This window comes from Periplaneta americana, chromosome 4 (genome assembly GCF_040183065.1).
Source record: "Periplaneta americana isolate PAMFEO1 chromosome 4, P.americana_PAMFEO1_priV1, whole genome shotgun sequence".
Taxonomy (NCBI): Eukaryota; Metazoa; Arthropoda; class Insecta; order Blattodea; family Blattidae; genus Periplaneta; species Periplaneta americana.
In genome coordinates, this window is record NC_091120.1 from 39217471 (window position 1) to 39242075 (window position 24605).

Sequence of the window (24605 nt, forward strand, 5' to 3'; positions counted from 1 at the left end):
ATTATCATCACGTAACAATACCGACAAGCCGATGAGTATTAACACGGAGTATTAACACAACATTAAGGCAACTGAAGTTATACCAATAATATTGAGTTACAGTTTTTGCTTTTATAACGTTTTTATTAAATATATAGGCTATTATTATTACAATCCCTTAAATAATAGGTCTACGAGTTAGTTGCTGAAATTTCTACAACCAATTGGCATTTTCTGAATTAAATCAGTACATTTTGTACCGAGCGAAGTGGCTGAAACGGTCACGTTTGAGTCTTGTATTTGGGAGGTGCGTGGTTCAAACCCCGTTGCTAGCCATTCTGATTAGGATTTTCACGGTTTCCTTCAGTCACAAAGGCAAATGCTAGAGTGGACATTAGTACTATGTTCATAATAATAAATAAAGAAGCATACAATTTAAAACAATATCTAAATAAGCTATATGAACACAAACCACCAACTGCAACTCAACAGTAGTCAATGGCCTACTGGTATACTCAAAGATCCTTCACACACGATATGACCATAGATGTTAAACCGTATGTAGACATGTTTAATTTTTTTTTTCTTTAGTATAATGTGGTAGCATATCTAAACAAAATCAACAATTTGCCTATGGAAAGATTTGTTTTCTTGCTTATTTTGTGTTATGTCTCTATAGTTATATAAACTGCAAGATACGAACATTTTCAGCAAAGTACATTGTAATCTAACCTTCACAATAACACCAGTTAAACGCATCAATTTCTGCTAACCGTATATAATGCAACGCGCATTTTTTCCGTGCAAGTCTCCTTCCATGCACGGCTTCAAATTGAAGTCCAGAGTCTGCCATCTAGCGGAGTAACAAGACATCACTGATCGAGCGCGGCACCTGACGGCCGGAATGCAAGTATACACTGACGTACAAATGTATCTCATATACGATTTTATGATCGTGTAAGCGAACTTTTCAACCACGGGATAAGTCACAACCAAAGATATAGAAAAATTGACAAATTTGAAAGATTTCCGCTAGTTCTCAATAGGTGGCATTGGTATTGGGCGGTTAAAAAAGTGTTTGGGGAAATGATTATTTATATTAAGCATAAAATATTTTTATGATTGACAATATCAGCGGTTTCCAGCTAAACACAGTGTTGTTTTACAATCAGTAGAGTGTCATGAAAAATTGAATTCTATAATGCGAATTTCTTTTTGTACAATTGGCAACAATGACTACTATCTTCGCCATCTATTGATTGAAGTAATAACTAAAGAAACCACATTTACACCAACAAATTATCTATCACTATCGATTAATAGGGTCATATAACTTTGAACGTCAGAGGTTTGCAGTTCTCAAATTCACCGATCATATTCCGAGCTAGGTTGCATAAGAGGTAATTTTATTAATAACACCTACAAAGATGGAGGTCTTTTCTTGAAGTTATGTTAGTTTCCTTAATAAAGAGTTGACAGTTGGAGAAAAGTTCTGAAAATCGCAACTAGATGTCAGCCCAGGCGAGGTTTACTCGGGTCTCGCAACATGAGCCCGCTCGTTACCCTTAAACAATGCTGATGGCCTACACACATACTGCGTTAAACTTTTAGCAGGTCTATAAGAACATCGGAAATATTAGTTTAACATTTAAAACGTAATTATGCTAAACTTCACGTCTCGGTGACACAATTATCTTGTAGGAATTGCGTACATTTTCCCATTTTTATACTGACAGTCATGCCATTTACTTGAAAATCGATTACTTACAGGATGAATATGTTTGTGCACCCCTGAGTGCGTTCTGGCGATGGATGTGGTTAATTTCTGTACTACGTAGACGGAGTCAAATGCAGCAGAATATTTCTGAATTCTGTCAACTTCCGACTTAATATTTTATTTCGCTTGTTTGTATGTGTGTGAGATTAAGAAGCCAGAAAGATAGGAAAGCTGAATATCTGTATTTGAAATTAATTTTCACATTATTATACACTCATTTAAAGCAATATGTTACCATATATTTTATTAAACATAAATATTTATCAACAGCGATATCTACGTCATTTCCGTATGCAACGCTATTGGCTGAATTGAGAAGCTTTCCGGTAACATTCGTATGTACGATGAACAGCGTCCTCCATTTGGCCGTATGTTCCTCGTTGAGTATGGACTACTGTCCTGGGTTTGTAAAGGTAACTGTTGAATTTCCATTTTATTTAAACTGATTCGCATATTTGTTTCTTTTTTCGGGTGGATTTACAATAATTTTCAAAGTAAAATTAGTTTGTTTGATACGATCAAATAAGTAAATTTCCATTGCAGTAAGTTCAATGAATATCTTTCAAAATAATAAAGTATCGATACTTTAATCAAGTGAAATTATTAAAATTCTGTATTAAATGAGTACAGTAATCAGTGAAATGAAATTGTCTTTACTTCCAGTAACTTTTAGATTTCTATTTTCTCGTTAGAAAAGAATATAGGTCTACGGTTTTTTACTAGACCAATGGAATCTATAGACAATGGAAAATCGTGTTGTTGATTTCGAATAATTTTATAATAAATTCCTGTTTGTTCAGCTACATTTTCTGCAACTATATGAGCGTTGCAGACCTACTTGGACTGATAGAAAACGAACGCATATTAAATACTTTAATACAAAATATTGTACGTTCTACACTTCATAATGTTCGGGTAATAATCTGCTATATAATATGATAATCATGTTGATTCGACAGTACGAATCATACAAATTAGAAAATACGTAAATTAACGCAGAGATTCATGAGATTAAACTTGTATAAACGATAACGGAAATTGGTAAAGTTTTAGCTTCGTTTATAAAATGGCCGCCATTTTTTATCAATGGTGGAAGTGCAGTAAAAAAGTCTGAAAATGTTGATGTAGCCTGTAGAATATAATTTGGTGAAAGTATTGTGAATGTTAGGTATTTTGTGTTTGTGTTGGGTAAAATTAATCGTATTACCGGTATTTGGAGATTCACTAACCTGTAAGAGAACTAATTGGTGATGGTGAAAGTATAGCATACTGCACTTCTCCATTGCTAAAATTTAGCTGAAGTTTTTAGTTAAAATTATGACTGCTGGCCTTTTTTTTCATCATTGTTAGATCTGATACAATTAACTGTCACAGAGTACGACTTGACAAAATTTTGTGAAATTTTGGAATTTATTCAAAATTCTCGCTTAAAGATTTCTACTTAAAAATATTTAAAAAATTGGTTAAATTTTACTTTGTATATCCCAGACCGAAAAGCACTGCCCCATTTGAAGTACAAAAGGAGGACGAATGAAGCTTTGAAATTTACTCAGTTGAAATGGTGTAGAGAATGTTTTAATTGCGGCAAAATTATTGCAAAAATGCATTTGACTATTCCAGGCATATTTCTAAGGAGTACTGGACATCTCTCGTTTTCGATAGGTAATAGGAAGTCGAAAACAATTCTTGGTAAAATGCTAGGGCCTATAGACACTTTCTTGCCATATAGGAGAGCGCGAGAAACTAAAAATGTTAGAATTAGAGATTGAAATAAATTAGGAAGTTACGACCACGTCTGTCGAAAAAGTAGTCTGTCAAACATGTTGTAGATTATCTTTTAAGAGACTCTTGTACCTGAAGGAAGGCTTCAGGAAATATTTAGAGGACAAATTTCTCAAGTATCTGAGTCTGTCGGCTTCTCCACTTGTATTTAAAAAATGTATATAGAAAGGACCATGAATCACAATTCTCCGGTCTTACTCATCTTGATCCATTCACAAGCGAGTTCTCCTCTTTTTAGGCTTGCTGGTGTTTTGGTTTTGAGCTTCCCATCGCCTCATGAGGCCGAGAATAATTGAGACATTGAGAATTGTCCTGCGTCGTTCTGTTCGAAGGTATGTGTTGAAGCTACATATTTCTAAGTAACGTAGTCTATTGGCAGGTCTTGGTTGTGCAGATATTATGGTGTGGTGGCCCTGTAAGTACTCTGAAATTTAATCCTGAGAACCTTTAATTTTATGCTGATCCATGACTTCGTTACGAGATGAGAATTTGTGGATCTTTGAATGCGATCAGGCGTTGATTTGAATATATCCGCACTCCCGAAATTCTATGAAGTTAATGCAAAGAATAAATTAGTTGTAATTCGTAACCACTTCCTCGCTAGATAATAAAATTGAGTAATTTTACGAGGAAATCATAGTGAAAGTCAGTAATCCGGACAAAAACTTCAGCCGTTAGCTACAGCATGGATACGGAGGGTGCAAGAACGAAGAGCTTAGGTAACAGGTGGTTCTGCATTCAAAAAGTCATAAATCATTTGCTAGTCTCTATGGCTTGTTCCCGTTAACTCAGATATTACAAACATACTTATGAAATTGTAAATATAATTTAATTATTGGAGAAGGTAGCAAGGTAGCATTCAAAACAGCGACACTGCCTCTATTTCGAAACGATAGGAATTGAATATATTGAAAAGTGGAGACTGTTAAAAAATGGGAATACAAATTTCCCCATAGTGTTAAGACGTTCAAAGGGTGTATAATTAAGAAAATATTATGTAAAATAGAATGTGTTATAAAATAAAATACTACATATTAAAACTTGCCTTTGGAAAACTAATCCATTTTAAACAAAAATCAGTAGATTAAAAAATAACGTAGGTCTAAGTTATGACCAGCGTAACTACATTATAATTATCCTGAAATAACCAATATAACTTAACCCCTCCTCACAGTGTATAAACTGGAATTGAACAAAAGTGACGCAAACTAATTGCACATGTCGTGAAGCTCGATACAATAAATGTTGTAGAGATAGCTGCAGGCTCATATATCAGGAGCAAAAAACTAATGCAGATATGTCAGCCTGTAAAGTTTTCATTGCTTCTGCCAGCGGTAATAATTATGATTTGCTGTCCTACTATAGAACGATTTTGGTGGATTTCTAAGTGAGGTCAAATTCTAGTTTCACCTTTCGAGGATATTTCGTATTGGAACAAAAAAAGCCAGACGAACAGGTGAATGAGATGCACTAAATTGTAATTGAGAATGAATCTCCTAATTTGAAATACAATTCTTGATATGTATTATTGCAATGCAATGTTTTTGTCCACAGCATACGCCCACTGCACGTAATCTCCGTCTACAATTGACTGGCTGAACTACGCGGCTTACCATTACTGCACGTGGCTGAAATATGGCATTAGTCAATATACCAGTGGAGCAGATCTGTGGTCCTGAGTTCAGTAAGGTAAGTGACCTGAAACTTCTTTAGCGACGTTTCGAATATTTGACTTAAAATTACAAAAACATAATGAAGATTGCTCTTCCCAAAATAAAATGTCACAATACAATTCATATTCTAACCATTCTTCGGTTCCACAGCTGTGGAGAGGACCCAGGTTCAAATCCTGGTTAGCACATTTTACCTGGTTGAATATTTCTTTGGGGTTTTCCATAAACACATTAAGACCAAATTCTTGGTGACTTTCGGCACTGGACCCTGGACTCATTTCGCTGGAATTACCGTCTTTCCACTCAGACGCTAAACAATAGCAGCTAGAAAGGCTTCGTAAAATAAACCTATAAAAAGTTCGTTGGTGAATGCGTCACTACCGAGCACAGGACACACGCCTCTGACAGAAAGACTCTCCTCTGACTTCTGGTACGTCCTTCTCACCTTGCATACAGAAGACGTTGGGACGATGAGGCTAAGCCTCTAACAATGGGGATACGAGCCCCTGACTTGGGAGCTACGCGCCCTCTACCCTGTTTGCGCAAGTGCGTCAACGATCTGTGGGGACTATGTAGCGCCTCTGGGCCTAGGGCCTCAGTCACCGGGTAAGCGCTTCTGATACCCGGGAGAATCGCTTCTAACGCCCAGAACAGGCGTGTGAAATCAGGGACATGACCCTCTGGCATCTGGCACATGGTCCTCTGGCATCTAGCACATGGCCCTCTGGCATCTAGCACATGGCCCTCTGGCATCAGGCACATGGCCCTCTGGCATCAGGCACATGGCCCTCTGGCATCAGGCACATGGCCCTCTGGCATCAGGCACATGGCCCTCTGGCATCAGGCACATGTCCCTCTGGCATCTGGCACATGGCCCTCTGGCATCTGGCATCAGACACATGGTCCTCTGGCATGTGGCACATGACCCTCTGGCACCTGGCACATGGCCATCTGGCACATGGCCCCACCCCTGTCCTCTTCTGGTGCAAGCGACTCTGACATGGTGCACGCGACTCTGACCTCTTGTACATTCGCCTCAACTACGCATGTCACACGTCAGTAACCTTGGGGCCAACCCGTTTCTGACGTTGGTGCTAAGAGTCCCTATGCGTCATTGATCATACGTCTCTGAACAATTGACTTTTGGACTACACGATATTGCCCATTCAGCTAAAGTCTCTAGCATCATATCTGTGTGTTGCTGACCCTAACCTTCCACTTAATGTCTTCACACTCCAGTCTTGTCAGCTATCTTGGCGTATTACGATCACAGATAATGTTAAAATGTTTCGATTCCGTATTATGTCTTGCCTCTGATTTCCTCTTTGAATTGTCGAAGATATTGTCACTACTTTTCGTGCGTATTACGAAAAGCTTAACTGGATACTGTTCAGCTGGCTGATACAAAGCAGTTAATAATTTGTAATGCTGTAGTAGGACCTAGTATTCGTTAATATTTCTCTTTCAGTGGTCAAGTGAACATAAAAGTTAAGATGATGTGGATATTCATAAGTAGACTCTCATAACCAGAGCTAGGAACTTTGTACAGATTTCGTTATTCAGGGGGCGAACAGCCAGAAATGAGCATACAAAACGGGCATCCTGCGCAACCAACTGCCCCCTTGGAGTGCATTACATTTCTACACCCACTTTATTATATTTGTATCATTCCCTGAGTATTACTTGCATCTTTCTCATCCTTTTCCACTATTCCCTTACCGTATTTTCTGTCACCATCACCATTTTTACTTTCTAAATTGTTACTCATGCATATCATTTCCACTTTATCACTTAACTATGTTTCGTCACTCATGCACCAAACTCTATCCGAACATGACGTTTTCGAACTCAAACGAATGAAGTAATGTAACGAAGTCAAAAGCGTAAATTTTCAAACAAAATTATGAAATCTTTTAATATTTATATATACCCCTGTATCAAAAGCATTTAATTATAGATCAAAAAATGAGAAGACAGCGTTGCCGTTGACTATAAATGTAGATTATTTTAGAAACTGCCGATTTATTGTCCTGGAATATTTATAATAATCGTAATGTATTATTATCTATAATTTATGGCTAAGGTTTTTCGACATGCTTCGAGTAATAGCAAACATGGGAAACTAAATAAAAACTTAAATCTTATTGAATTGCTACCCTTATTTTTAAATAAGCTTTATGAGCGCGATGGATTGAAAATAGAAAACTGATGCCTACCTATATTAACATGGGTGTCGAGAAAATTAAATCAATTATTAAATTTTCTCATTTTTTAATGTACCTAAAAAAATTGTTTCAACAGTTTACATTCATCAATGGCAAAGTGCAGTAGACTAGCCAGAAAAGTTTTTTTTTTTTTTCTGTCAACTAGAGACTAATGTGGTGAAAGATTTGTATGTCTATGACTAGAAAATATGTTTTCAGGATTATTGAAGATTATTTTGTAAACAGATTTTGAATATTAGCAGAGTTAGTTGTGAATGTGTCCCTTATATGTGTCGTAATTATATGTTTAATAGAGTTCCTGGAATTGGTATTGGTTGTGATGGTAGTGGTAGTGGTAATGATGGTGAAAGATACACCTATATGTTATACTGCACTTTCACATTATGAAATGTGAACTTGAAAACTTAAATATGTATGCATCAATTAAGTTCTGGTTTAAGGATGACTATGATCACACTTAAATTTTATAGGAAGGACATAAAAGTAATTTTCGTGAAAATATATTCTGAAATGTTAAAAATACAACATTTTCTTGAATTACAATTTAACATTGCCATCAACCAGTCTCAAATTTCCCATGAGACATCATATTAATTGAAAGTGTAGAAAGACTTGAACGCAAATTAAATCATTAATTCACGGGTTTGTGGTCGATATAGATGAAAACTTGTACATAAAAATTTAGTATGCAAGTTAAAATTTTCCAAATTTATTGGATCTTGGCGTTAATAATTGTCAGAAATATTAATATCGATACCGCTCCAAAGATTAGATGTGAAGAGAGTTGTATTTTATATACTTTCTTATTGTCTTTTAGGGAACCCGGAGGTCAATTGCCGCCCTCACATAAGCTCGCCATTGGTCCCTATTCTGAGCAAAATTAATCCGGTCTCTATCATCATATCCCTCCTCCATCAAATCCAATTAAATATCATCCATCTACGTTTCGGCCTCCCCAAACGTATTTATCCCTCCGGCCTTACAACTAACACTCTATATGCATTTCTGAATTCGCCCATACGTGTTACATGCCCTGCCATCTCAAACGTCTGGATTTAATATTCCTAATTACGTCAGGTGAAGAATACAATGCGTGCAGTTCTGTGTTGTATAACTTTCTCCATTCTCCTGTAACTTCATCCCTCTTAGCCCCAAATATTTTTCGAAGCACCTTATTCTCAAACACCCTAAACTTATGTTTCTCTCTCAAAGTGAGAGTCCAAGTTTCACAACCATAAACAACAACCGGTAATATAACTGTTTTATAAACTCCAACTTTCAGATTTTTTGACAACAGACTGGATGATAAAAGCTTCTCAAGCGAATAATAACAGGCGTTTCCCATATTTATTCCATGTTTAATTTCCTCCCGACTGTCATTTATATTTGTTACTGTTGCTCTCAAGTATTTGAATTTTTCCAGCTCATCTAAGGATAAATTTTCAATTTTTACTTTTCCATTTTGTACAATATTCTCGTCACGAGACAAAATCTATACTTTTCTTTTCGGGATTTACTTCCAAACCTATTTCTTTACTTGCTTCAAGTAAAATTCCCGTATTTTCCCTAATAGTTTGTGGATTTTCTCCTAACATATTCACGTCATACGCATAGACAAGCAGCTGATGTAACCCGTTCAATTCCAAATCCGCTCTGTTATCCTGAACTTTCCTAATGGTATATTCTAGAGCAAAGTTAAAAAGTAGAGGTGATAGTGCATCTCTTTGCTTCAGCCCACAGTGGATTGGAAACCCAACTGACCTATACGGACTCTGCTGTACGTTTCACTGAGACACATTTTAATTAATCCAATTAGTTTCTTGGGAAAACCAAATTCAATAAGAATATCATATAAAACTTCTCTCTTAACAGAGTCATATGCCTTTTTGAAATCTATGAATAACTTATGCACTGTACCTTTATACTCCCATTTTTTTCCATTATCTGTCGAATACAAAATATCTGATCAATAGTTGATCTATTACGCCTAAAGCCACACTGATGATAACCAATTATTTCATTGTATTTTATATAGAACTTTATCAATGAATTTTTTTTAATTTGGGCTATAGACATACTTCGCTTACAAAGATCATTTGTAACTGTATACTAAGTTCTATTGCTAAATTTCAATAAACCTAATAGACGATATCCCACTGTGGAAGGTAATAGTCCTATAAGAATGGAAATTCCAATTTGAAATGTTAGTGAAAAGGCTTTTTTGGTGTGTGTGTGTGTGTGTGTGTGTGTGTGTGTGTGTGTTTGTTTGTTTGTTTGTTTGTGTGTGTGTGTGTGTGTGTGTGTGTGTGTGTGTGTGTGTGTGTGTGTGTGTGTGTTCATTAAGCGTTACCATATTCCTAGTATGAATTCTGATGCTACTTCTTTTATGCCGAGGATTGTTGCTGAGAGATTCTGCAACTGGACGAACGGATTCAGTCCCAAGGATCAGATTGCAGCCATCATTATTTCGCATTTCATAGTAGTTATCGGTAAGTTCAGTTACTCCTAATAGCTCATATAATTTCTTAAATAATTAACAATTTTTGTAAGAAAACTACATAAGTAATGTGGAAGTCTAGTCTTCAAAACGGTGGTCTAATTTAGCTGTTACATTCTTCTGTCATAATGAGACAAATGCAGTATTATAATTCCAAATAAAATAACGCAACTAATTTATGCAACTATCATATATATTTTCAAAAATTCTTCATTTAAATTTGTTGTATTACATGCACAATAATTATTGCAGAGTAGAGTGGTGTACTTCATTACTGTTTAGAATAATTGCTTCTACAGAAGCAGTTCATATGGGTATTCTGTTACGATTTAAACGATTTTATTTAAAAAACACAAGTTCAAATTTCAAACACTGCTTTGGATTCGTAATATTGGAACTGTAAGCTAGGATTTACAAATGCTATTGGGTTTGAGTAAGTTGTAGATTATTACCAACAAAAAAGACCAATAGCCTTCTAAATTGTCAACACGAAGATGGATGTTTCCTTTACATCTGGGCTGCAAGTTCAGAAATTATTGTACGAATAGTTCTTTCATTCTGAAAACTCAATTTGTTTCGTGTGGAAATACAATTTTTATGAACAATTGATACTAATTATGTTATTAAATTCTAAATCACTGCAGAAGTTACAGAAGTTACAGAAGTTCTAATATTTAACGAACAAATTTTTCGACGCGTGATAAAATGTAAGCTAATTGCGCTGCATATTCAATCTCAACAAATCGGTTAATTTCAGTTAATAAAAGAATTCATATTCTAAATTTTCTTAGAATTCTTTATTAATTTGTTAGCTCCAGATGTCGCAGTATTATGAACGAAGTCACTTGGCGTTACGAAATACGTCGACAAATTCTCGAATCTGAAGTCAGCAGTACGAATAGTCATATCCATGAGCTAGTGTAGTTGTCTCGAAGTGTATGCATTAACTTGCCAAGCTTTTATCTTGAATTAAACATAAATTTGAATTTCTTTGTTACAAGGTAATACCATTATTCCAATGTGCACAAAATATTAGTTGAGAGGAAAAGCTATTTTCAATTCGTTGGAGTAATTACAATATTAATGAATTTTCGTGTTTTCTTAAATGGATAAGTCAATAGATAAATTTCCTTTACGGCAAAATACATTACACCGCGTAGGACCAGTTTATTGCTACATTGGTAAAGAGAAACCAGTTTTATGTATATAAATTCTAGACTACAGCAAATATAAGGGTCCAAAAACGTTTTTCCTCTGCTAAGAAATTTAAAATGACAGGACTACATTAAAATATAGACAACTCGTTTAACTGAAAGTTAACAGAATTTCAGGTGACTATACTACATTTGAAATTACTTTAACAAGAATGAATTAAGACAACTGTAAATTAATTAATGTACTTTTCGTTGACGTCTACATTTGATAATAGACTGTACTTGTATTCCTACAAGTGTTGTCTGTGGGCAGCGGTTAAGATAATGTGAAATAATAATGAATCGTTAAGTGAAGAATAAAATAAAAACAAAATTGGTATATTTTAATGTCTTGGAATACATACTAGGTATCATTGCACAAAGTCATCTTATCTGATAGTACAATATAAGCCAGACTGCAAATACAACAGTTGCTTAGCAAGAGTACAGTGTTACTAACCATGAAATGCAGGGATGTGACGTCTCGAATCATTTTAGAGCTCTTATTGTGATAAAAAATCGATTACTCAAAATGCGTAATTCCGAATTATTCTTAATCCATTCGTAATCACAAAACTTCTAAGAGTCGAGTGCTGTAAAGATAAATTTGCTTTTTTGACTTTAGTACAGATAACTAATGAGCTGAATTTCATTAGAGAGGATGCTGTAAATTGCGTCCCCAGGTCAAACCTTACGTAAATTACCTCCCGTTTGCATGAGCTGAGACATGAACTTATTATGGCTTTGCTTCAAATTTTTTCCTTCACTCAGTTTGTTTTGTTAATATACTGAATTCTAAAATATGTTCATTGTTACTTCATATTACAGGCAAGTTGTATGACTGAGCAGACAGTCTGGCGCCTTCACAAGAGGATGTTCCTGGAAGATGTGTTTAGAGCCACAATGATGTGAACGAAGTTAAGTATCAGACGAGAGATTTTCTTTTGCATTGTAGGTGTATAGAATATTCAGATTCCAGTAGTATTGAGATATGCGACATTGTAATTTTCGTACCAAAAAATCCCATTATCAGGGTCGTGTTGCCCAAGACGTAAATTTTTTCCATTTTGGTTCGGTCCGGTATGTCTGGCTAGACGAAAATTTCGATCAAATAGAACAGATCTAGGCAGATACAATCCCGATTGTGAAATGTCATAGAATATAATAATAGTAACATGCAGTTGGGAAGCGAAAATTCATTGGGCGAGTCATGAATTCTTAAATTATAATAATTATGTGAACGAAATATTTAACAGTTTCCTGAGTAGTAGGCCTACACAATTTTGTGAGAATACGTCGAGCATTAAGCAGTTTTGATTGTGTAGTTCAATCTACATAAACATCAAAAACTTCATTAATACAATATGACGGTAAACATGACTTCTTAAGATAATTTAAGTGTGTCTAAAAGTGTTCTAAGATAACGTTTAAATAAAATTATTTAAACATTCTTCTGCTAAACCTGAAGAAACAATTGAATTATTACACACCTAAATCGGTTCATAATAATGTTGTTAAAATGTTCAGTTTGTACATGCATTCTGCGAATTTCATATCGTGTTTTTCATAAACTGTGAATAATTAATTGTCCACTCCTGGAAAATATTTTTCAAGCCTAATCTCTGTAAAATTATAAATTGATTCCAAATTATTATTATTATCATTATTATTATTATTATTATTAATTTCAAATTCTACATCGTTCTAATACAGTGAATTTTATAACGTTCAGACAATAAACAAAATGAGAAAGTTTTATCACGTCTCCTTCGTCATTAACACATTATGTAACTGTGCTTTCCGATGTCCTTAATGAAAACTTGGAAGTGTTCAGTTCTTTGTGTTATGATCTTCTGCAGTTTCATTTCAACTATTATATTACATAATGTTACATTAGCAATGACGCTTTAAGATGTGGAACAAGTCAAAATTTTACAAGATTAAATTTTTTTTACAATTTCAATTTTTTACAGCATTTTTTACAATTCCTTGAGCACTGTCAATTTCTTAAAGAAATTCGTAATTCAATCTAGTCTAACAGTCAGAATTTTTCACAATTTGTATGTGAGAAACGTAGATAATAACGAGTTTATTCAGAGATTTATCTCAACTGGAAATTTAAACATTTACCTATAACAATGAATTAGTTATGTGATAAAGCGTGAATTTGTTTTACTGTTTCTTCATAAATATTCAGAAATAATTTTCAAGGAAATTTGTATCTTCCCATGTAAAGTAAATTTGATTGATTTGCTCGCAATTTTGACACGGAACAAAAATACTTTGTCGTACGTACTAATTGGTGTAAGAATTGTATGAAGTACTATATAGATTTTACTATGAGGTACGTGTTATTAAATAGATCCTAGATTTAATACTATTGCATTGATAACTGTGTGCTTCAATATGATTTTTATTTTTCAGTATTTCACAACTCCAGTGTTTTTCGATCTTAGAATATAAAGACGAGTTCATATTCATCATTCATAGTATTCTGCCAAATTGCAAATCCAGCATTCTCCAGGCTTTCCTATTTTCTGCCTTCCTTTTTGTCTCCTTATACGATCCACATATTTTAATGTCGTCTATCATCCGATATTTTCTTCTGCCCCGAACTCTTCTCCTTTTCACCATTCCTTCCAGTGCATCCTTCACAAGGCAGTGTCGAGTTCATACTAATAATGTTTATTCTATAAAGGTGACGAGCAACATTTCTCTTCTCTCAAACTGATATATAATTAAGTTTCAAGGGTTCTGTGAGACAGTATAGATTTTTAGGTTTTATGTTTAATTTCTGTCAGTTTTCTCTTGTAATATCTATTCTTAATATTTGCCATGTGTATTACTGATAATTGATGTATGCTAATATATTATATTTGACGTAATAATATGTGATGTTTATATAGCCATACTTTCGCACTCCAGTGCTTGTAGAAAATGTATTTTAATATATTAACTTGAAAGTGCCCATTGTCATTTTAATTGATTACACAGACAAGTAGTTCCAATGTTTGTTTGGTCTTCAAAGGAATAATACATAACTTATGCATTGTAAATTACATTCAACTTTTTTTCTTGTTTTGTGTAAAATTTCAATTTTGTGATTGTTTTAATTTGCAGGATCTGGAGAATTTCTTTTATCACTTAAATATCTTGATATATTCCACGCTGTACTCATTCAGGTGCCCACATGATTGACTAATTTAAAGGAATTCCATTTGAATGTGTATGCTTCTGTTAGTGTTAATTGAAAGGTGGGAACATAAATCTCATGTTTACGAAAGAACTAAAAGAAGCTCAGTGCTTGTTTCTGAACTTTCAGTTGTACTAAATTAAATAATGCGTTGATGCATACAGTGTCTAGCCGTAGGCTAAATTTCTGGAACAGTTCTTAACAAGCAAAACTACTTGTTACATACCGCCTGCATTGTCAACTTTTATTATGAAATTCACGCAGTGTTATATCCCTGAACTAGTAATATGCGGATTAAGAGTTCAATACCAATTCTAAATATAAGTTGAAATTGTTTAGAAAAGGAAATATTTTAGTAATGTAACTAAAATTTACTGAATTAAAATTTGAATGTAAAGTTATTCACATGCGAAAATAGTCATGTACTATTGCTCAGAATGCACATGCCAAATTTTGACTCAAAATTAGAATGTGATTTCCCAAGAATAGTTCGATGCCAATGTTGAAAATTACAGATAGTATTACTTTATCTATCGAGTCTTCTGTGAAACTTGTACCCTTCTTTAAAAAATCGTAGAAATAGAAAGTGAAGTGCGAAGTTAGAATTGTGTAGTGAAGTGAATGCGATACGAAATGAAATATTGAAGAAAATGCGAAGCAAATTAATAGTGAAGAGGAAAATGGAGAAAAGCAAGAAGAAAGAAAAAAATAGAGAAAACTCAAGAATAGAAATGAAGAAAATTGATTTGAGAGGGAATGACATGAAAATTATCTAGGAAGATGAAGAAAAGGAAATTAGTGACGGAACGTAATCTAGAGTGTGAAGATGGGTACAAGGATTCTTTTCAAATAAATCGCGGACGTTTGTGTATAGTTGCCTGGGAAGTTACATTCACATACGGAACTGAACTAAGTTTCGAAGTTCCTTTAAACAAACAAAATTCTAATTAAAATAACTTCATGAAAAAATTGACTTTTCCACATAGATTCTGTAACTGTATTGATGTCGGGAGACATCCTGGAGAAAACAGTTTCGCGAAAAGGATTGAGAAGTATGTTCCCTATTAAAACAGTAAAATGTGACACAAGTTTAAATTAAAAATTACTGACATTTCAGTATCTAACATTTCTTTTACTATTTTTACAGACAATTTATTGCTTTCAGAAGGAAAAATGGCGATCTCCAAGTTTCTTGTGGACTCGCTGGGGGTCCTTGAATGCCAAAATATGATTCATTGTCTTTTTCTTACAGTTTTAGGATTAAGTTGTTGAGAGAGATGATATTAATATAGGGAGCCAGTGGCTCCATTTCTTACAGAATGACAAAAAAATTTCTCGTTCGTAAAAATTGTTGTAACAAAGGAATATTCTTTGCATTTCCTAAACATTTCGCTCTTAATTTCTTGTCTCCATATTCATGGCTTAATGTATTGCATGCATGTATTTATGTATTGATACTAATTTTTTTACTTTTCTAATTTATTTTATGCAAGTGTGATTAATTTGCTCTAAATTAATATTACGTCAGTCTTGACGTCTCTAATTATGCTGTTATTGTTGTTATTATTATTATTATTATTATTATTATTATTATTACTACTATTAATATTATTTCTTTTTCTTAGTTTTATTATTTAATCATCTCACTGTGCGATTGTTTTCAGGGTAGAGTAGATTTAATATAAAGTTTACTTCTAATAGTCTACAAGTATTTATCCTTTATCTTGTAATGTTACTAGGTGACGAACGTGACTGATAAAATTTTCTCACTGAAATGTCGCGTTCTTTTCTACAGCAACAAAAGTTTTTTTTTTTTTTTTTAATATTATGTATGGTGTAGAAATCTTGCTCATATCTTACATACTGTTTATCTTAACAAAACTTGTTCCGAACTACACACCTGTTCACTCCTACAATCTGAAATCGACGAGTGTTTTTGTACATTGTTTAGAAATTGATTTCAAAGTGAAGCAATAAATTTATAAAAACTTAAAATTTCTCTACCAGTAACTTTTCTTCATTGCTCGTAAGCCTCTATGCTGAACGGATCTCAGTTATGTTTGATTTCTGTAAGAGAGTATTCTTATAGATTTCACACAAATCTACTTCGTTATTTCTTCTCACTTAGAATTTAATCTTGATTACAGGTAACATGGCTCGTCCTGGTTGCGACAAGTTACCTGCTTGAGGTTTTTTCCGGGGTTTTCCCTCAACCCACTGAGAGAAAATGCTGGGTAATTTTTCGACGCTGGACCCTGGACTCATTTCGCCAGCATTATTACCTTCATCTGACTCTGAAGCTAAATCAATACAGTAATTGAAACAGCGTTATAAAATAACCAATTAAAAAAACATGGCTCCTGGAGCAGAATGCAAATTTTTCAGTGCGATGAAAGTGTTTGTGAATTGTACATCGCTTCTGTGTGAAGATTGAATCCATATAATGTGAATTGAATGTATGCAGACAGATTTAATATATTACTTTCTTTACCTATTTGTGAATATACTGCGCAAATATGTTTTTCTCAATATTTTATATTCCTCTTACCTGAAATCACATGAGAATCCCATATTTTCCCGAGAATATAGAGTGAATACTTGATAAATTCTAAACATTTAAGTGATGGTGTAAGTGATAAGTGTAGGCAGATTACTGATAGGCCTGCAATAAAAACAAAGTGATCTTAAACATAATCCTTACTCACCAGAAATTTCACTTGAACACTTCTGTCGTAATGTAGTTAAAAAATTGAGCGAAACTCTTACAGATGAAGTGGAGACACGTAATACAATAACTGAAATCGTTGAAGACATTATGGAAAGTGTTGTTACAGAAAACCACATTCATTTTCTTGTAAGGAGCCAAATTTAAACTCGTAATAGATGAAGATAGGTAAGCCTATTTTAAATACTCGAAATTAACACTGTTGTATAGGTATTGTAAATTGAAAATTCTGTAATGGATGAAATAATTGAAAGTTTAACATGCAGTGAAAGACGAGGATCTTTTCTTACAATAAATATAACAGCTGAGCAGCAAACCTACAGATAATATCAAGTAGCTGAATTGAACGAGAGCCTGCACTTCATTTGCCGAATATGTTTATCACAGGTCCACGCCTGTGGAGTAACGGTTAGCACGTCTAGCTGCGAAACCAGGTGGCCCGGGTTCGATTCCCGGTTGGGGCAAGTTACCTGGTTGAGGTTTTTTCCGGGGTTTTCCCTCGACCCAATATGAGCAAATGCTGGGTAACTTACGGTGTTGGACCCCGGACTCATTTCACCGGCATTATCACCTTCATCTCATTCAGACGCTAAATAACCTAAGCTGTTGATAAAGCGTCGTAAAATAACCTACTAAAATAAAATGTTTATCACGCAGTAGGAGGTAAGTTACCTATAACTCCACTCTTCATGCAGAGCGAAGTATTCGTGCTTTATGTTGTAAGTTCACTTCTATTTTGAACACACTGTATATTCCAAAATATATCTAGTTTACAATTGGGATTGTTTGAACGAACTTTACAATCTACATTATTCTCTCAATACAAGACTTACAAAACTCCTAAAAATTCCATAATTTGTACAATTTTTCTAGATCATAATTGATTTAATTTATTTAACTAGCTAGCTAGTGAGTACAAATTAAATTTATAAAATAATGTTCCTAGCCACTACAGTAAGAGCCAGGCTGGTGTACGTTATAGTCTTAGCCAGTAATATAACATAAAATGTACAAGGACAGTTTGCTAAATTCAGTAAGTAACTTAATTAAAACCAATAAATAACACAAGAGAAAAAAAGACAAAGAGAAAAAAACACATTTAATATAAATTCACAATGAGACAAGCCAGTGATATTCAATAAAAACATGAATATAGTCGACAGAAATAAAAGGTAAAAAAATGAATTTGTTAATAACTTATATGTCATGAATAATTTTATAAATTTCTTTTTTAAAAGCTTCAATTTTAAAATATTTCAAATTTAGAAAATGTTTTGTAATTTTATTATAAAGTCTTTGGCCGAAACTAGCACCATGTTTAAAATCTGTACTTGTATGATATTTAGGCTCAATTAATGGGAAAGTAGACTTTTGTCTTCGAGTAAGATATTCATGTTCATTATATTTATGTTTTGATTTCTATGGTAGTAGACTAAGTTAGTAAACTATATCTATAAATTTCTTCAATAGCTAATACTTTAAAATCTGTATAAATTAAATTTGTTGGGTAATCCATATTTTTGGTCAGACAATTTTTTTTGCATCATGCTGGTTTTTCATGAACATTTTTTCGTAATAAGTTTTTGCAATTTTGATAAGAGTAGTTAAAATATATCTATAACTTTTGTACCTGGTTGGGTTTTTCCGAGGTTTCCCCCACCGAAAAGGCAAATGCCGGGTAATATTTTGGCGAATCCTTGGACCTCATCTCATCTCACTACATCTCGCCAAAATGTAAAAAAAAATGTAAAAAAATTGTAAAAATTGTAGAAAATTATTAAATTGTAAAACTATAAAAATTTGTAAAAATTGTAATTGTAATATTGTAAAATGTTGACATGTTCCACATCTTAAAGCTTCATTGCTCATGTAAGATCTATGGAATAAAATGAATGAATGAATGAATGAATGAGTATTTAATTAATAATGTACTATTAAATGGCTGCTTTCTAACTTATTCGCTAATTTATCACTTTTACGAAAACATGGTTTTATTTTTTTTAATTTATTGGAAATTTTTTGTGTGGACTGTAATTTATGTTTATTGATATGACAATTTAATTGTTCATGAAACATATTAAAAGCTAAATCAGCATCTCGACATGTGCAAAAATTTTCCCAGTTTTGTTTGTTCATGTCAGACTGTAAAGTGTAAAAGTCAATATGAAATTTTAAGTGAGCATCTCTATTAGTTTGAGAGTTATTATGTTGTATTTTAAATGTACTTAAAATTCCGAACTCATGAAAATGGTCAGCAATTGAACTGCAATAGACACCAGTTTTAAGTTTCCAATTATTTTTGGATTTGAAAAATATATGATCACGATTCGACACAGATACTGGTGGCTGATTTTAAATAATGTAAAAATCTATGTTCAAGCAAAATATCTATATATCTATTGACAAATTTATCTAAATTATCTAAAATGTGTATATTTATGTCTCCAATTGTTACATGATTATCGCGTTTATTAATATGCAGAAAATGATCAAGGTTGTCTAAAAATCTGTTTTATCTTTAAAGCTTGGAGATCTGTAAATTGCAGTTAATGCTATATTACTATTGTTGTATTTGAATTTAAAATGTATAGTGTTTGATTGTTCTAAATCTATATCAGCAGCTGTTACTTGAATATTATTTTTTGTAGTAAACAATAAGACCATCGCATTTGTTATACCTATTTACTTTTATATATTTATTATATCCTGTTGTCATAACCTGCTTCACAGTTATTCCAAGTTTCAGTTAAAACTATGTCAAACTCATATTCAAATCATTGTAGTAGAACACAGAATTCGGAGAAATTCTTATTTTAACTTTTAATGTTCATATGTACTGATAATTCTCTCATAAACGTCTTAATTGCTGTACTAGAATTGCAAATACAGCAATATCAAAATATTCAAGTTTAACGTGCCTGGAATTTCTCCAATATTGTACCATTGTTCTTTCATATAACACATATCTGTCCCCGTGGTTATGTCGCAGGGTCGTCGAAACGGGGGAAATCATGTGTTAATTTGATTGTTGCGTTCCATACAGCTAGAACCTGAGTTAAAACTTAATTCTATATTACTTCGCATGAAAACAATACCGAATCTTGTCCCTTCAGTGTTGAATTCATGTCTCTTTCCCTAGGGTGTGAGGGGATGGAGGCAAAAGGAAAACAAATAGTAATTCAGACCTCAGACCTACGTAACAACAGAGAAATTTACGTAAAAGGAAGCGTACAAAGAATGTGGTCGATTAAAGAAATAGAGCTTCCACTTGTTTTTTTTAAATAGGCCTCATACTAAATGATAACATTGTTACGTAAAATATGGTAAAAATGAATTCTTCCTGTGAGCCAAATTATTCCATAAAGCTGATGTTAAGCATTCTTTTTACATAAAAGGCCTAAATTTAGAAGCCAAAAAGTTTGCCTAATAATTACACACCGATTAAAATATATGAATGTGTATTCCAGTAGTTTTCTAAAGTTTTTAAAGAAGACTCTTATCAATACTCCACTTGTTTTTTCAAGAGCTGGAGAGAATTTTTCTCAGTTCCATTACTCTTTCATCGTATTTTTAATGCCTTTCACACTTTACGAGATCTACAACTTCGAGTACGGTCGGAATACAACCAATATTATAATTTAATTTCCCATTCATTGACTTCCTACCAACAGATCTAGACGAACGTAACTCAGAATGAATTACCGGTTCACAAATGTCACTTTCTCTTAAAGCCAATTTAGAATTTTTTTATATAAAATGCAATGGATTCACTTACCATTGATTGATCAATATGACTTTTGTTTTAAGAAAAGTAAACAATACCTGTTGTTTTGTCATCGTACACTGAAATATTAGGCCTAATTTATATTTAATGTAGGACCTATACCAATGCCGTAAATATTTTAGTAAACAAAATTACTATATTTGATAAACAAAATTAACAATGAAAACTACGCCAATAAAAACAGCATATCTGACTTCTTCACTGTAATAATTAACACTGAAAATTCAGACGGTTTAAATTTCAACCAATCAAAATCGGCCAAGGAAACTACAAAGTACTTGAAAATTTACATAACAAAATTTATTTCAGTTACTGAAAAGTGGTATCAATTTGAAATATAATACAGTATAATAATCATATTTGTTAAAAGAAGTGTGAAATCTCCGTTGGAGGGACATCATCCAATCCGGGTGAAGTAGGAAATTCCCGCACGGGGCAATCCTTTGAATTCATCACTGTGTCCTGTTCTTCCGTAACCCAACGAAGATTATTATCTCTCCTATACTTGCCTTTGGCGTACCATGTAAACATATGGTAGGGCCTACTTAATGTACTCAACTTCACTTAGACAATGAACAGTGAAATTTGCCACTGAGCTGCTGCATGGCGGACATAAGCAGCAGCACCAAGACGGCTGGGTAATCTATATTTCATTGTTATCAAAATAAATGTTTGTTTACCTCCTCATCGTTCACGCTTGGAATAATGGGTCTAAACATCAACAAGCGTATTATAAAAATGCATTAACCTACTTTTTAAAATACAGTGTGTGTGTCCATAGTTACTGAAACTAATATCCGTATTAACAGACTGTACGAAACTCATGTGCAATTTGGTGACATACAATCAAGTTACCACAGTATAGGCTTTGATATAGCCCTATTGTGAATGTACTCGCAATACAACTATGATAACTAAGTTGTTGTTTAGTCAACAAGATAGGTCCAGACCTCACAAATGACACCAGCAAAGCACCACTCATGAGGCAACTAGGCCTGGAGATTATGGGGTAGGGTGGCCAGCAGTTACTATCCCCCCTCATTGCATCCATACGTATTACAATATGTAATTACACCAATCAGACTTCAAATGTATTATTCAAACAATTGTTCTTCCTCTGACACATCGTCAAGTGAAAAGTGCTGCCTGATAATAGTTGTACTGCACATATCAGCCAGGACCTCAATCAGAGGTAAGTATAACTATATCATTGTAAAATTTTAGTTTCCTGAAAATAATACAAAACCAGATCGTAAATCTAGTATTACAAGTGTACAGTAACATTGTGGTCTATTCAACGTATCTTCGTATAAAAGGCTTAATACAGCGGTATGTTGTACCCGTGGCTGCTGGCGGGTATGCTCTCTACCTCTTCCTGCTGCACGACGGGACATATCACGTTGCTCCGCTTACCCTTTACCCATTTCAGCGAGTGCTGACGACCACTGGCTGAAGAGAGAAGAGACAATAGGCGTACCAGACGTCAATGTGTGGAGTTGAGTTCTCTTCCAACATTACTTTGTTTTCAGTTTCGGTATCTACCTACTATTATAGACTACAATTTCGAATGGGACATCATTAGGCCTATGTGTTGCAATTTCTTAACTTTTACTTACACAGATATAATAATAATAATAATAATAATAATAATAATAATAATAATAATAATAATAATAATAATATAATTTTATGAGTCCTCTCCCTTGTTCTCCCGCCCAGAGAAGTCCTGCATTTGATCTTTGTCATCTTGCATCCTCAGGAGAAGGATCTTTCCTGTTCCAGGAGTTTGATTACTCATTTGTCTTGTGCAGCAGCTTCTACCTCGTTTATCAACGGAGAAATCTCATTAGCATCCCGTCTAATTTTCCCACTTCATCTACTTCAACGTCCCTTGTTCCTCGATCTGTATGCTTTAGCTTATGAAGCCGTATCGTCTCCCTCGGTAACTTTTGAGCCTACTTATCACAGATACGTCAGTTTACAGCTGAGATCTCCCGTGAAAACTTCCAACATTCTCGTTATGTAGTTCACAAAAGCTATACTTTCCCAAGTCCATCCTATTATTGGTGGAGGGGCGGGTGAGATTCTTTGTGATTTTTTGAAGAGTCAAAGTAGAAATATGTTTAACTTCATTGACGAACCAGTATATTTCTATGTTGAGACATCGTAACTGCTCGTCACATGCCTATAATAAATGCATTGTTTGTTACGTCTTACAAAGTAACGTGGTATAGCGAAGCCGTAAGCGGAAATCAAATTCAAAGGAAAAAATTGCAAAATTGTACTGTATAATAAAACACTAAAATATCGCGTTATATTGTGTGTGGCGTTTCCTGATATCGATTCTTCAACTAATACAATTAAGGTAAGTAATGGAAGGTAATTAAGTACTTGGCTGGTATAGGTTTTTGTATTTTATTTCAATCACGTCATGAAAATTCGTTCATATTAATTTATAAATTGTACATTTGAAGTAGACATGGCTTGAACCTGGAATACTGTACCTAGAACACTGAAAGAGAAGTTAGTTGCTTAACTACATAAGCTACGATAACACATTGGCTAGTTCCTTCTCCATTCCTAAATGAAGTGTCCTGTTGAGTTGCTACCTAATTATAGCGTGTGGCAAAAAAAAAAATGAGGAAATTTCGACATTCGTACTGTATCGCCATTGTTAACCGAGAGCTCTAACGTTGTCGCGTGTTTAATCCTGGCGTTGACTTAATTTTGGGGGGGGGGGGAAGCAAAAATTAAAGTTTAAGCATTTATGTTTCTTTTTAATGGGTTCCTCGCCATGGCGTCGTGGTCTAAGGCATCCTGCCCAGGACTCGCATTTCGGAATGCGCGCTGGTTCGAGTCCTCATGGGGGAAGAAAATTCCTCATTAAATTTCGGCCAGTGTATGGGACCGGTGCCCACCCAGTCATCTTGTTGCACTTGGGGAGCTACGATAGGTAGCGAAAATCCGGTTTGGCAAACCAGCTATAACGGTTGGGGGATCACCGTGCTAACCACACGATACCCCCTTTCTGGTTGGATGATCGTCCACCTCTGCCTTGGCATGTGGACGTGAGGCCAGCATCCGGTCGGTCTTGGCCCTTCATGGGCTGTTGCGGCACGGATTTATTTGTTTAATTTTTTCATAAACAAACAAAAAATAACTTCATGTAGCGTAGACGTAGGCGGAAATGAAATGAAAAACAAAAAATTGCAAAATTCTACAATAATACATCATAAAATGTGGTTTAATTATGATTACACATTTTATACATTGCAGTTATTAATTCTTTATGTAACCCACATATCTATTTTCACAATATCAAATTCACTAATTTCAGTTTAATTACATGAGGTAAAACCCCTCGATAACAATTCATTAATTGTATATTTGCTGTAAAGATATCTCGAACCTGGAACGCTGCACCTAGAAACCTGAAAGAACCTGAAAGAGAAGGCAGTCATCTAACTACATGAGCTACGACAGCACATCGGCTAGCTGCTTTTTCATTGCTACATGAGGTGTAATGTTGAGTTGTTACCTGCGTACAACGTGAGGTAGGATATGAGGGAATTTTCGATCCTTCGCTGCCATCATCTTCCTTAGCCGTGGGCGCTAAGGCTTGGCTTGTTTCTTCGCTTTGTTCTCACTGTCACGGGATCGAATCCTTTGATAGGTTTACATTTTATGTTCAATTTTTTTTTCGTAATAAAAGGTAAAATTACACATTGATCGTCTCGTAAGATATGTGCAAAATTTGGAGCGGTAACCGACATCGCC

The 24605-nt window shown here is 34.2% G+C and overlaps 1 long non-coding RNA gene across 1 annotated transcript; it reads left to right on the forward strand.

Moving 5' to 3' along the window:
* Positions 1-2121: 2121 nt before the first annotated feature.
* On the forward strand, positions 2122-17784 carry LOC138697731 (uncharacterized). The gene is made up of 6 exons (XR_011331601.1): positions 2122-2169; positions 3777-3870; positions 5093-5227; positions 9831-9925; positions 11955-12043; positions 16467-17784. It is a non-coding gene; the product is annotated as an uncharacterized lncRNA (long non-coding RNA).
* Positions 17785-24605: the final 6821 nt, after the last annotated feature.